This window comes from Thermobia domestica, chromosome 8 (assembly GCF_964235325.1).
Source record: "Thermobia domestica chromosome 8, izTheDome1.hap1.1, whole genome shotgun sequence".
Classification (NCBI taxonomy): Eukaryota; Metazoa; Arthropoda; class Insecta; order Zygentoma; family Lepismatidae; genus Thermobia; species Thermobia domestica.
This window is the reverse complement of record NC_137461.1, coordinates 47,943,923-47,958,626: the sequence shown is the minus strand read 5'-3', so window position 1 is coordinate 47,958,626 and position 14,704 is coordinate 47,943,923. Positions and strand designations below refer to the sequence as shown.

Below are 14,704 nucleotides of genomic sequence, written 5' to 3'. Positions count from 1 at the left end.
GTTAACATTATATCGCCTGTCATTTATGTTAACCGCCGAGTGACACGGTCATGCGGGTTGCATATAAATACGTTTATTTTTACCTATGATGAACTAACAAAGGATTTGTACGTTATGGACACTTGAATGGTCAATTATCTCAAGACACTGGTAATTGAAAATTAAAGTGATATGATAAAAACCATCTAGGGTCCAAATCCTAATAACCCCCCAAAAATGAAAGAAATTGGTTCAGCCGTATTAGCGTGATGAGGGAACAAAGGATTTGTGCGTTCTCTTTTATATATAAGATTATTTAATCTTAGGCATGGTAAAATATTCAAGAAATATGTAATTAATTTGTGGAACTATTTCCTAAAGCAGAATAAAAGTTCTTGTTCATTACACAAAAAATATTTCATGTTTAATGTAGTGACTTTTCAAGAATGTATATTATTACACTATGGTATTAAGTATCTTCGAATGTTGGCTATGGCTACATTGATACATGGTGTTTATTGGACGAACAACCAAGTATATGTTTGCTGTGTTGTCATGTAGGTACTGGCAAGGTTAGAATTAAGGAAAATGACAAATAATATGTGTGACTAAGCGTTTTGTTAGGTATAACACTAATGGAGTGAAAATTTATGATAAATTCATTATTGATATATAGTGACATTGTGTAAGTGAAATTGTTCGTGTAGGAGTGTGGTACGTCATATGTTGTAATATCTATATAATTTTCTTCAGAATGTTCGAAGTGCTTAATAAATGCTTTTATTATGTTGGGGAGCAACTAGTACTTTCATTTTATTTGCATTTAAGGTATATTTCTGCAAAAGCACACAAAGTGATATGACTTTAAGTAGGCTACGGAGGAAATAGTGTAATCATTTCATCAAAACTGTTTGGTAGTAGACTATTACAATTTAGTTATTTTGATTATATACTTTATTAAAAATTAATTTTAAAAAAATGTTTTGAACCAAATTGAGAATACCTAAGCATGAAGTTGGAAAAGTTTAGGAAGTAACATGTTGGGTCGCAAAGAAAGATTAGGTTTGCTAGCGTAACACCTGTAATTAAAGTAACGTAAAAAATAAACAAAATATTATTTTCCATAAAAGAAGACCATATGACGAGATCTTGTATATACTTCCATGTTTTTTAAGCCTTGTTGGCTTTAAAAAATGAGCCCTGCTCTTGTGTTTTCGGTGTATGTTCGTGTGTGCTGCTTGTCTACTAAACTTCGATCAGACTTCCCAATGAATTATAGACAAATCACATCATGTAAACTTACTTCGTATAAATGGGAAGCCATTAAGACTATTTAAGCATTTGGGGGCAAGTTTTGCCAAACCATAATTCGTGCACTCGAGTATTCTCAGTTATAATTTGAGGAGTATGTTTAGTACAAGGGGTCCAGAAGCACGTAAAAACACAAAATTTACAGGAGAAATGAATGATGCAAGTACTAAAGACATAACATATAGTAACCAAATCTAACATAAACTAACCTAATATAAATAGAAATAAGCGAAATTCTATCATTTTTTGGAAAATTATACGGGACCCCTGCACTAATATAACACAAACTAACCTACCCTGAACTAACCGAATGTGAATAGAAGTTACCAAAATTGTAACATTTTTTAGAGAGAAAAGCTCGACCCCTTCTGTTAAACAGAGGCCTAATTTGAAAGTGTATTGGTTTACTTTGGGCGCATCACTCGAAAGAATTGTTGAAAACTTATAATTCTTTCACTAATTTCCTTATTGTCTCGTAAAAGGGTTCCGCTGGACGACATGATAATTTCTCACTTGGCGTAGGTTCAATTCAAGGGGACCACCAGAAGTAATTGTTTAAAATTTGCAATTCATTTACAATTTGCGTATAAATACGACTTCCGAATGTGTGGCATAAGAACTACAGTGCGAAAACAAACAAACCTGTGCTAGGTTGCCACTAAAAAGCAAGAAAGGACGAGGCTGATGAGCCCGCAGGGGTGCGTCCGAAGTGAGCAGGCGCGTTAGCGATTATGGGTATGCGCGTAAGCGAGGGGTTTTGCAATAAAATGAGTTTCAATAACACTTGTCACAGTTTCATACTGATATCGCTCCACTTGTAAACATACAGTAAAGGTTCTGTACACTGTGCAGAAATATACGGCTTTGGAAAATAGCATATAATGCAATCGTCTTTTATATGCACTTACCTATTTTATTCGTCGTAAAGCACTTGTAATGATTTTGCACTAATACGGTAAACCTACACTTGTAAACCGAAAATACAGCTCTGTTACTGTGTATTTAATTATGTAGACTAAAGAAATTTGTTCCTTATAAACATGTCTTCTCATGCAAAGTATTGAATTGTAGTGTAACTTTTCTAAAATGTGGAGGGCGTGGTGGCTCAGTGGTAGAGCGTTCACCTCCGGTACTTGGGGTCCCTGGTTCGATCCCAGCTCGTGCCGTGTGGGCTTTGTGGTGGACAAACACCGTGCTCGTGGGTTTTCTCGGGTTCTCCCGTTTCCTCACACTTTCTTCATTCCATCATTTCACTCATCTCTCATCATCACCGTCTCCTTTAGCCTAACCGGCATAAACGTGGGACGTGAAACAAAGATTTCATTTTTTTCTAAAATGTGGTGTACTAAAACCATACCAGTACCATTGAAAGGGTGGGTTAAGGCCTCGAAGTAGGTTCAGGAATATTGAGTCTAACCGTGAGTGAGCTTAAATAACCTAATCTATCTGCCCTTCCGTAAGCGAACCTAACACTTAAAATGATGGGCCTATTCTGCAGCACAAAGGCCGAAATCATGCTTTCAAAATACTGCGGATTTCAAAGAAAAAGTGAGCAAGTACAAGAAATATTGCGCATCTGCAGTTGTTTTTATTTATTTTCCATCAACACAACAGACATAAGTCCAATTATAGTGTTGGTGTATTACATCTTAAATATAGATTTCCTATTCGGTTACATATGTCAATTTTTTTTATGTTCGATACATATTTTGTTATAAGTAGAACACATTCTCCAGATTGATGATTTCAATAATACGTTGGTCCTTGCTTTTTTGCAGTAGAACAGGCCAGAGTTATCGGGACGAGTTTTAAGTGTCGGGACACGAAAATTTAGTGTTGATATAAGATCCGTACAATTAAACTCGTTTTGTACTATTTTATGGAGAAAAATCATATCTATCACATTTCGTCTTTGTTCAATTGTAGGAATATAGAAGTTGTCTATTAATGTTAGATAATTTTCATAATATAGATATATTCCAGTTTGCTTGTACGTCAAGTATCTGTTGTGATGGGTTCCAGATCACAGCAGCATATTCCAGTTTTGATCGGACATAGAATTAATACATTTTTGTTAATGTGGTAATATTGTTGAACTCCTTTCCAGTTCTAATTATGAACCCTAACATCTTGAGATTCTTTAATTATGTACTCTATACGTTATTAAATGTCAGTTTCGTATCAAATGTAACTCCAAGATCTTTGACTGAATTTAATCTATTTAGCAAGATCTGATTACTGACTGTAATAATTATCAAAGCATTTCTCTTCTGTCAACATCCTATAAAATCCTTTCAAATATTCTATTAGCAAGACTGACCCCATGCGCAGAGGAAATTATTGGAGATTATCAGTGCGGATTTAGACGAAATCGATCAACTATCGACCAAATATTTACCATTCGCCGAATACTCGAAAAAAAAAGTGGGAGTACAATACCCCGGTACATAAACAATTTATTGATTTTAGAAAGGCGTACGACTCGGTTAGAAGAGAAACATTATACAACGTTCTTACAGAACTTGGAATACCAAGAAAGCTAATTAGATTAATTAAGATATGTTTAAATTAGGGATGGCCAAAATTTTCCGGAATCCGGATTCCGGAAATTTTGTTTTCCGGAATCGGAAAATTTACTTTCCGGAATTCGGAAAAATTCCGGAATTCGGAAAAATTCCGGAATTCAGAAAAATTCCGGAATTCGGAAAAAATTCCGGAATTCAGAAAAAATCCGGATTTCGGAAAAATTCCGGAATTCGGAAAAAATCCGGAATTCGGAAAAATTCCGGATTTCGGAAAAATTCCGACATTCGGAAAAAATCCGGAATTTAGAAAAAATCGGAATTTTTCCGAGATCCGGAATTTTTCCGATTTTACTTTCCGGATTCCGGAAAGTAAAAATTCTGGAATTGCCCATCCTTAGCTAGTAGCTGTTAAAAGGAAACACAATAATGAATAGGCTATATATACTGTATTAATTTCTTGTAGTTGGATATGTCTTTATCATTTACGTAGACAATTGCTACTGCAGTTATTTACTACTTTATGAAAAAGGTCTTATTTTCACACACAAAAAAGTCGCCGGTATGTCTCAAAATTATCGCGTTCCCACCTGCAGCTGCTCCAAAGCACTGCAAACTACTTTTTAAACAGGCGAAAGGCAGTGAAGGAAAATAAATCTCAACAAATATTCTAATAACATTCGCTTATTGTCAACATACCTACAGTGAGCGCAGAAAGTGTTCGTACACCGTGCATACTTTATATTGAAAACAGCTAGCATGAGAACGGGAGGTGGAAAATATATATATAACCAGAATTAAGACTACACATTCATACATTTTATTTCTATATACAAGAGAAAGGCCAAACAAACACAATCACTGTTTTGTTCAGAAGAAAGAGAGAATTCCTTTTTTGTAAACGCAAAAAGTCACCGTACACTTCTGCTTGAATTAATGCTTATAAAGTATATTACGTTATTTAATATTTTGTGGGAATACCCTGTGCGTTAATGATTGTCTGTAGTCTTCGTGGCATTGATTTCACCTGTAGTAGTTCGTAGTTCTGTAGTTTCGGGACTGATTATGTCCCATTCTTCTTGAATAGCTTTTCTTAGGCCTTCTTTGGTAGACGAGCTGTGCCTTCTGATTCTTGTCTCCAGAACAAATCATAGATGTTCTATGGGGTTCATGTCTGGGGATTGGGGAGGTGTGCGAAGCTGTTTCAAGGTATTATAGAGTCAGGGGCGGATCCAAAGGGGGGCGATCGGGGCGATCGCCCCCCACAAGAGAATACTTTCTTATTTTATATATAAATAAACCCATCCATAACAAGTTTGGAGCTCTTAAAAGTAGCAGTATTACCGCCGACCGCCCCCCCCCCCAGAAGTCCGTCCTGGATCCGCCCCTGGCAAACCTTGCAGACAGGCCTCGTTCAACAGTACAAACAATAATTGCGATGTATAATGTTTCTATCACTGTGCGAAACCATAAAAAAATAATAATAAAAAAAAGAACTGGAAGACCAAGAGTGTTGAGTGAACAAGGTAAACGTTACATTATTAGGGAAAGAAAAAAGGTTCCAAAAAGTAGTGCTGTGCAATTGGCAACGGATCTGGAAACACGCGGTTTTAAAGTATCAGCTAGTACAGTGCGAAATATTTGCAGGGTATCATGGTCGGATAGCCAGGAAAATGTTCTGGGTGAACAAGACAAATCATATAAAGAGACTAAAGTTTGAAATAGAGTATAAAGATAAGGGATCAGGCTTCTTTCTGGAATAGGGTCATATTTTCGGACGAAAGTAAATTTAATTTTATCGAGTCCAATGGGAGGCGTATGGTATGGCGCAAGGTGAATACAGAGATGAATCCACAAAATCTCGTCCCTAAAGTAAGACACGGAGGAGGGTCCGTGCTCGTCTGGGGTTGTATGAGTGCCTCAGGAGTGGGTCGTCTCCACCTTATCGATGGAGTGATGATCCACAAAGTGTATATTAACATATTAAAGGAATATCTCCATACTAGTGCGCAGAAGATGGTTCTTGAAAACAATTTATTGTTCAGCAAGACAACGACTCCAAACATACAGCGGAAAATACTCGATTGTGGCTACTCTATACAGGGGCGGATCCAGGACGAACTTCTGGGGAAGGGGCGGTCAGCAGTAATACTGCTACTTTTAAGAGCTCCAAACTTGTTATGGATGGGTTTATTTATATATAAAATAAGAAAGTTTCCTCTTGTGGGGGGAGGGAGCGATGGCCCCGATCGCCCCCCTCTGGATCTGCCCCTGAGGTTTGCTATCATTCTCAAAGACTTACCCTTCTTATGCACTTTAATAATTACTTTTCTTGTCTTCTCATTTGTTTCTGTTCGGTTGCTTCCCATTTCGACAGCCCACCGTGCAGTTTTTTCACTCCTATTCACAACTAAACTTATTCTGTTACTCGTCATGCTATACAGAGGTGTATACTCAGGTGAATACTAGTGAACCCCAGTTGTGGTATCTTTGTTTCGTATTCGTACGTCAGGTGTACGATCACTTTTTGCGTCTACTCTATACATTTTCTACGGAATTTATTTACTTTCTGACCATTAAACTTCTCTTTGTGGTTCTTTATTGATATATTCATAAAGCTTAGTTTTCATTATTCATATTGCGTGTGTTATTACACTTCTTAAATTTTCTGTTTCTTTTTCGCAGGCATTCTCGTTTCAATAGCATAGGTGTACGAACACTTTCTGCGCTCACTGTATGTACAGTAAATACAAATTTATAATTTTTGACTTTACGAAGTATACAATGTTATCATCATAGGTATTCTGCCTTTATTGGCAGGTCACTTGCCGCAGCTGAGAACCTTCCATGCTCCACGGTCCTCCGCTAACCTTTTCGTCTTCGCGTATGATCTTTCTGTTTTAATATCATCCATTAATTGTAGTCTCCTTCGCCCCCTCCCTCTCTTTCCCGCCACCATACCCTCTAGGATGTCCCTCATGATACAGTCTCTTCTTAGGCAATGTCCCAACCAGTTTCTCTTCCTCTTCCTAATAATATCTAGAAGTGTTCTTTTCTCACCCACCATTTCTAACACTCTCTCATTCGTTTTCCGCTCGACCCAACTAATTCTTTCCATTCTTCTCCACACCCACATTTCGAAGGCTTCCAGTCGATTTTCGTCACCTTTACGTAATGTCCACGTTTCCGCCCCATACAGTACAACACTCCACACGAAGCATTTTATGAGTCTTTTTCTCAACCCTTTGTTCAAGGTCCCACAAAACAGACTTTTCTTTCTTTTAAAGGCTTCTTTCGCCATTCCTATCCTTGCTTTTATTTCACGTTCGCATTTCATGTCATTACTAAGAATTCTACCCAGGTATCGAAAACTATTCACTTGTTCTATTTTCTCCTCTCCTACTTTTATATTTGACACAGACCCCTTCGTTCCAATCGCCATGGCTTTTGTCTTTCTAACATTTATTTTCATCCCATATTCTTCAAAGCCCTTTCTCATTTTTTCTAACATTTTATTGATTTTCTTTTCAGATTGTGCAACAAGCGCCATATCGTCTGCAAATCTTATACATCTAATCATTCTACCTCCTACCGAAATGCCATCATCATCATGTAGGCTCTTTTTCACTATCTCTTCTAGATAGACATTAAATAGTGTTGGCGAGAGGCAGCATCCTTGTCGAACTCCCCTTCCAATTGCACTCTCTTCCGTCAGTTCTTCCCCTATCCTAACACTTACTTGTTGGTTCATGTATAAGTTTCTTATTAGTCTTCTATCTTTCCATTCCAACCCTATTTTCGTTAGAACTCCCAACAACAATTCCCAATTCACGCGGTCAAAAGCCTTTTCAAGATCAATAAATATAACATACACCTCTTTCCCTTTTTCTATAAATCTTTCACCGATCGCCCTTAATAATCCAATTGCATCTCTTGTGCCCTTGCCTCTTCTGAGCCCGACCTGCTCCCCCTCAACCTCTTTATTTGTTCTTTCATATAACCTTCTGTTCAGTATTCGGAGCAGAATTTTAGCTGCACGACTAATAGTTCTATAATCCTCACATCTCTTTGGGTTCGATTTCTTAGCCATCGGTATCATGATCGTTTTTAGAAAGTCTCTTGGCCATTCTCCTGTTTCATATATTTCATTGCATAGTCGCCACAATTCTTTCTTTCCCTTGTCTCCTATATTTTTAATGAATTCTATTGGTATGTTATCTATTCCTGTTGCCTTTCCATTCCTAATCTCTGATATAGCCTTTTCAAACTCATCCCGAAGAATACTAAATCCTTTATCATTATGTAATTGTTCAATAATTAACATAAGCAGGCATTCATTAATTTATATTAATATAATAATTAACAAAACTAATAAGCGGGTGATTGATGACTCAGTGGTAGAGTTTTCATCTATGGTATTCTAACCCAGGACATGTGGGTTTTTGATGGCTAATTTTGTGTTCGAAAATTTTCCCGGTGGTACTCTTGGTTCCATCATCACTCATTAACGAATTTAGTTTATCAAAACTCTATAGCCATATATTCATTCTGTCCGTCAGTGAAACAAACAGTCTCAAGAACTATCTGATGGATTACCAATGAATTTTGGCCATGATGTACAGAGTCAGTAGTTAAGAATCGAGTTCCCTGATGAATGTAATATTCAAACCGGAAGCGGTACAAATCAACCATTTCCGGTTTTAACGTTAATCATTATATAGTAAATATGGTAATAGATAGCGAGAAGCGGTTTCCAGTAATCGACATATATAACATTCATGTAGATAGAATGTTACCCAGTTTGTGCATCTGCTGAAAATAATGAGCTTAGGTATTTAGAGAGCATTTTCCGCTTTAGAAAATGTGTGCTTGGTAAAGAATGTAGAGAATTAGCTGAGTCAGGCACGTAGCTAGAATATGATAATAGGAAGGGGGGGGGGGGGTCTGTCACGAAATACTGTGGTTATTTACCAGGGGCTCAATCATTCTAAACTATTTTATTGGCAACATATATTGGTTCGTTTAGCCAAGATTTCTAATGGGGGCATGATATGAAATACTGTGGTTACACACCAGAGGCTCGATCAATCTAAATATTTTACTGACAACATACCCATATTGATTGGTTAGGACAATAAAATGAGGATATATTAGTAAGTATTTTAATAAGAAGCTATGAAGAAATCTCGAGTAAAAGAATATAAAAAAAAGTATTGAAAAAGATATCGTCTTCCGAGGTCATTCGAACGGTGTCGAGAATTTTGCGTCTGGGAAATTTGCGCCCTACCTCAAGAACAGGGAAAATTGCGCCTGCGATGTACCTCCACCGGGAAGTTTGAGCCCTGCGAAATAAAAGAACCTATTGGAGCTTACGCATTTGCTCGGAGGGGCTGACATTACAGCATAAACAATCCTCCCCCCACAACCATGCCATTTGTGATTTATTTTCATTGTGGCTATATAAGGGGAGAATAAACTTCAATATAAGCCAAAAGAACACAACGGATCAACGCAATCACTGCTTCTTCCAAAGATGATTTTGGGGGAACACTGGCCTCCCCAGAGCTCTCAGAGTGCCCCCTCGGAGGAGACCAAAATAATACGTCTATAATATAATAATAAATAGAATAGTACCAGCAGTGACCCCCCTCCGGAATACTAAATGTGCCCCCCGGAACATTTTTCCTGAAAGAACGACTGAACGCAATTGTGTGTTTGAAGTGTAATTCCAGCAAGTAAACACACTGTACATAGTTTTCTTGATAATATTACTGAACTGATTTTACATTCACTTTACATTTTCTTTTCTATATTTTGTGTCCTGAAAAGCCAAAAAACTCGCAAGGATTGTGAACAGAGATATCTGGGTAGAGCCAAACAGCCTTTTGTAGATTAAATTATACTCTTTGATTATATTAATAAATAATTATATATCAGTCATTTATACGTTTATTGTAAATTTTGTAGTATAATGAAAAATTGTATTTGTATGGATTGCCCTTTAGTGAACTAAAATTGTATTTTTTTCATTTGTTCGGAATATTATAACGGATGGAGTAACTCACTGAGACGATGAGAGGCAAGCCTAGTTCAAGTGCGAGTGGAAGTTACTTTAAACAATACAATAATAAGTTGAATTGTAGGGCGCTAACATCCCAGTGCAAATATATAGCCGGTGCATTTTCCCCTCTTTTTGGGGTAGGGCGCAAACATCCCAGTGCAAACATATTGCGAGTGCATTTTTTCCTATTTTGTGGTAGGGCGCAAATTTCCCGGGCGCAAAATTCTCGCATTCAAGGAAAATATAATGTCCGTGAAGTTGACAAGCCACTTATGTCAGACTCCAATTTCGACTTTAAACGTCGCTAGTGCTACGTTAGTGTTCGATAGTGATGCAAATCGTTAGTACTCCAACTGCATGCCAACACGCCCACTTCTAAGAATCATCTCAAAAATGAGGTTAACCGTTAGAGCAAGTAAGTGCTCATTGGTGCCATTAACATTAACGTTAATGCCTCCATCGTACGGCCCTTTGAGTAATAATAACACCACGTTTTTTGCTAGTCTCAATGCGTCCCTATATTCTCGCAAACATTCTGACGTGCCCAAGTTAGTTACTTTTTTTTGGGGGGGGACTATTGTTTATCTGTTATTGTTTATTGTTTATTGCTAGTCTGCAGAGTAGTCCTTACATTAATATGCCATTGTCCTTGATAATCATTGCGTATTTACAAGCAATTTGTTATTACTGTTAGAAAATATCAAAAAACAACAGATAAAATCTACTACTTAACGGTTCATATTTTTCTTTTACAGTACATAAACAATTAATAATAATAATAATAATAATAATAATAATAATAATAATAATAATAAGACTATTCCAGCATAAAAGTTATCAATTGCATCACACTGGCAACAAGCGACGCATATTTTAACTTCATAAAAAATCGTTTCTCACGATTTTCTGGAAAACTACGTATGATAACATCTTCATTATGTCAAGTTGTTTATCTCAGTGTGATATATGTCTTACCTCTGGACAATATCACAGTAAAACAAAAATTAAATATTAGGAGTACATCGTACTTTTGGACTACATCTCATTAACCATGGGAAGATTGAGTAGTGTATACTTTAGGATGTAAGTTTCAGCTTAACTTGCATCATACATTCTTACGATTACAAAAAGGAAATTTGTTCGTTTGCATTGAACAAAATTCTTAGGATTACAAAAAGAAAAAATAATTTTTCCGGATTCCGGAATTTTTCCGAAATCCGGAATTTTTCTGAATTCCGGAATTTTTCCGAATTCCGGAATTTTTCCGAAATCCGGATTTTTTCCGAAATCCGGAATTTTTCCGAAATCCGGAATTTTTTCGAATTCCGGATTTTTTCCGAAACCCGGAATTTTTCCGAATTCCGGATTTTTTCCGAAATCCGGAATTTTTCCGAATTCCGGAATTTTTCTGAATTCCGGATTTTTTCCGAAATCCGGAATTTTTCCGAAATCCGGAATTTTTCCGAATTCCGGAATTTTCCGATTTTACTTTCCGGATTCCGGAAAGTAAAAATTCCGGAATTGGCCATCCCTAGTTTAAATGAATCCCAATGTAAAGTCCGGGTAGGAAAATTTTTGTCCACGAGCTTTCACGTCGAAAATGGTCTGAAACAAGGAGATGCGTTGTCGCCATTATTATTTAACTTCGTTCTGGAATAGGCCTACGCTATAAGGAAAATCAAAGATAGCAACCAGGGCCTAGAGTTGAACGGTATTCACCAGGTTATGGCATATGCTGATGATGTTAATTTAATAGCGGATGATAGGAGAACAATAGAAAGAAATGCAGAGAACAATAGAGAGAAACGCTTGCAGGGACATGGGTTTAGAAGTAAATGCAGAGAGAACTAAATTAATGGAAGTGCGTCGGGACCGGAATACGGCAAATTATGGATGCGTTAAAATATTAAATAATACTTTTGATGAAGTGGATAGTTTCAAATATCTAGAATCAATATTAACAGAGGAAAATCATATTCACGGAGAAATTAATTGTCGACTAAAAGCAGGGAATTCGTGTTACTATTCGGTTCAAAATCTCTTGTCGCGTATTCTGTCGAGGAATTTGAAGCTTAAAATATATAAAACGATAATCATGCGTGTTGTTCTGTATGGCTGCGAAACATGGTCACTTACTCTGAGGGAAGAACATAGACTGAGAGTATTTGAGAACAAGATCCTCAGACTAAGAGGAACGGGAATGGGGAATAGCGGAAACTTCATAACGAGGAACTACATAATTTATATGGTTTACCCAACATTGTTAGGGTCGTCAAGTCTAGGAGGCTTAGGTGGACGGGTCATGTAGCTAGAATGGAAGAAAGTAGAAACGCTTTCAAAGTCTTGACTGGAAGATCAATCGGAAAACGACCATTAGGAAGACCTAGGCGCAGATGGGAGGACAATATCAAGATGGATCTAGCAGAGATTGGAATACAAAGTAGAAACTGGATGCAGTTAGCTAAGGATAGAAGTCAGTGGAGAGCTTTTGTGAACGCGGCATTGAACCTCCGGGTCCCATAGGCCATAGAGTTAGTTAGTTAGCAAGATCTGATTCATTGTGTAATTGAACTTTATTTGACTTTTGTTTCTGGTAAATGATAAACTGTTACATTTGTTGAATTTTGCATTAAGTTTAAGAGAACACCAATTAGCAATATTTTCCATGTCACATTGTAAATTGAGACAGTCATGGATGGTATTTATCCTACTGTATATTTTGAGGTCATCAGCAAAATGCAATTTGTTACGTAATAATATATGATCAGGGAGATCGTTAATGAGTAAAAGGAACAATAACGGACCGAGATTAGAGCCCTGGGGAATTCCAGAATATGCAGCATATTTAGTTGATTTATATTCTTTGTAGATAATAGTTTCTTTACGATTATTTAAATATGATGAAGAGAACTTAATCAAGGGAGAAAAAAAAAATTATATTCACCTAGATTATGCAGTAGTACTTTGTGATTGACCCTGTCAAACGCTTTTTCAAAATCTATATCTATTACATCAACCTGACATCCCACATCTAACGAATTTGCTAAAAAGTGTGTGATAAGTGCAAGGTGTGTTGTTGTTGATTTGTGTGGAATAAAGCTATGTTGATATGGTGAGATTACGGGTTGGATGTGGTCAATTATCCTTCGGTATAGGATTTGCTCAAATATCTTTGCAAAAGTAGGTAAAATTGATATAGGCCGGTAGTTATTTATTTCCTGTTTATTATTGGTTTTTGGTATTGGGCAAACTATAGATGATTTCCATTTATCCGGAAAAACGCATGTTTTTAAAGCGAGGTTGAATGCAATCCTTAGCGGATATGTAAATGCATCTATACACCCCTTTATAATATATGAAGGTATTCCATCAGGACCAACAGCAGTTATGGGCTTTAATTTTTTTATTGTCATTTCTACTTCAGATTGAGTGATTTCCTCAATGCTAAGTGACTCTAGTTTTTCATTTATATATCGTTTGTAGGAATGTTAGTGACACCTGTACACTGGCATATATACTGACGAGAAATACTGTGCAAAAGCATTGGCTATTTCATCATTACGATAGAGTTTGCGTCACTCATAAGTTAACCCCCCCCCCTCAGGAAGATGTTTAGTCTTATTTTTAATAAAGTTTCACAAACGACAGAGGTTTAATTCATAATATACGTAACAAAAAATACAGGTTATTGTCCTGAAATCAAATGTAAAAAGATTTATTAGGGATGTGCCGACATCACTTTTTCACCGATACTGATACCGATATTGAAGAGGTCGATACCGATACTTTTGGACGTATTTCTTATATATTATCAGGAATTTTCAGAATAATGAAATGATCAACATTGTAATAGGGTATATTAGATATAAGGCCAAAATTTGATATACAAAGACAAAAGGCAGAATTTCATATTAGGTTCCATAAAAAAAAAAAAATCTCTAAATTTAATCCAGCTCGCATAAAATGTACTAAAAAGCAGCGAATACTTATATAGTGTAAACTTAATTCTAAGAGTCAGTAATTGATATTTAATGATAATGTGCTTTGATAGTTACATTGCATTTACTAATCTTTATTACATATGTACAGTGGCGGCGATTGGACGTTAAAAGTGGGGGGAGGGGAGCAACACATGATTTGAATATTTGTATATCAATGTTAGTTTTCCTGATTGTTTCTAACACTTTGTTTTACGAAAGGTTGTATAATTAATAGGATACTATTTTTTCAGTTAAAATACCATATATCGTATTTAATACTTCATTAAGTAAATTGACAGGAACAACGCAAGTAGGTACTAGCCCTTTGTACTCGTAAACAAGGAAGATCTAAGAAGAGATTTGATTCCTTGCTCATGAACATCTTAAAGTTCTGTCTGGAAAATTGTGTGATTTGGCCATTGGCCAGTTAGTCAGTGGCTACCTGTCACTATTTGGTACCAAAATGTCCACCATCCTCTTAGGTATTGATCAACGCCAATATAATCTCTTTATGAGATATACCGTTCCCAAAATATTGGCCAAAAAAGTTCCGATTTCGAGAAATTTAAGAAGCCATATCTCGGGAACTGTAAGTCATAGAGAGAGGATATTAGCGTTGATCAATACCTAAGAGAATGGTGAACATTTTGGTATTAGATAGTAACCCAGATATTGACCGAAAAGTTCCAATTTTGGGAGAGAGATGATATTGGTGTTGATCAATACTTAAAAGGATGGTGAACATTTTGCTAACAAATAGTAACCAATGGCCACTGGTTATATCTTAATTTTCAATATATATACGGTGATAAAAAGTGACAGCTGAATATAGCTAATTCAACGTATACCCT

General features: G+C 36.4%; 1 protein-coding gene across 5 annotated transcripts in view; it reads left to right on the top strand.

Moving 5' to 3' along the window:
• Positions 1 to 464: 464 nt before the first annotated feature.
• LOC145692890 (RING finger and transmembrane domain-containing protein 2-like) overlaps positions 465 to 14,704 on the top strand; it is a 59,375-nt gene continuing 45,135 nt past the window's right edge. The window contains exon 1 of one of the 5 annotated variants that reach the window (XM_081768438.1): positions 465 to 536. The gene's annotated coding sequence lies outside the window, so the exon portion shown is untranslated. The other 4 variants (XM_081768440.1, XM_081768439.1, XM_081768442.1 and 1 more) reach the window with 4 other exon arrangements.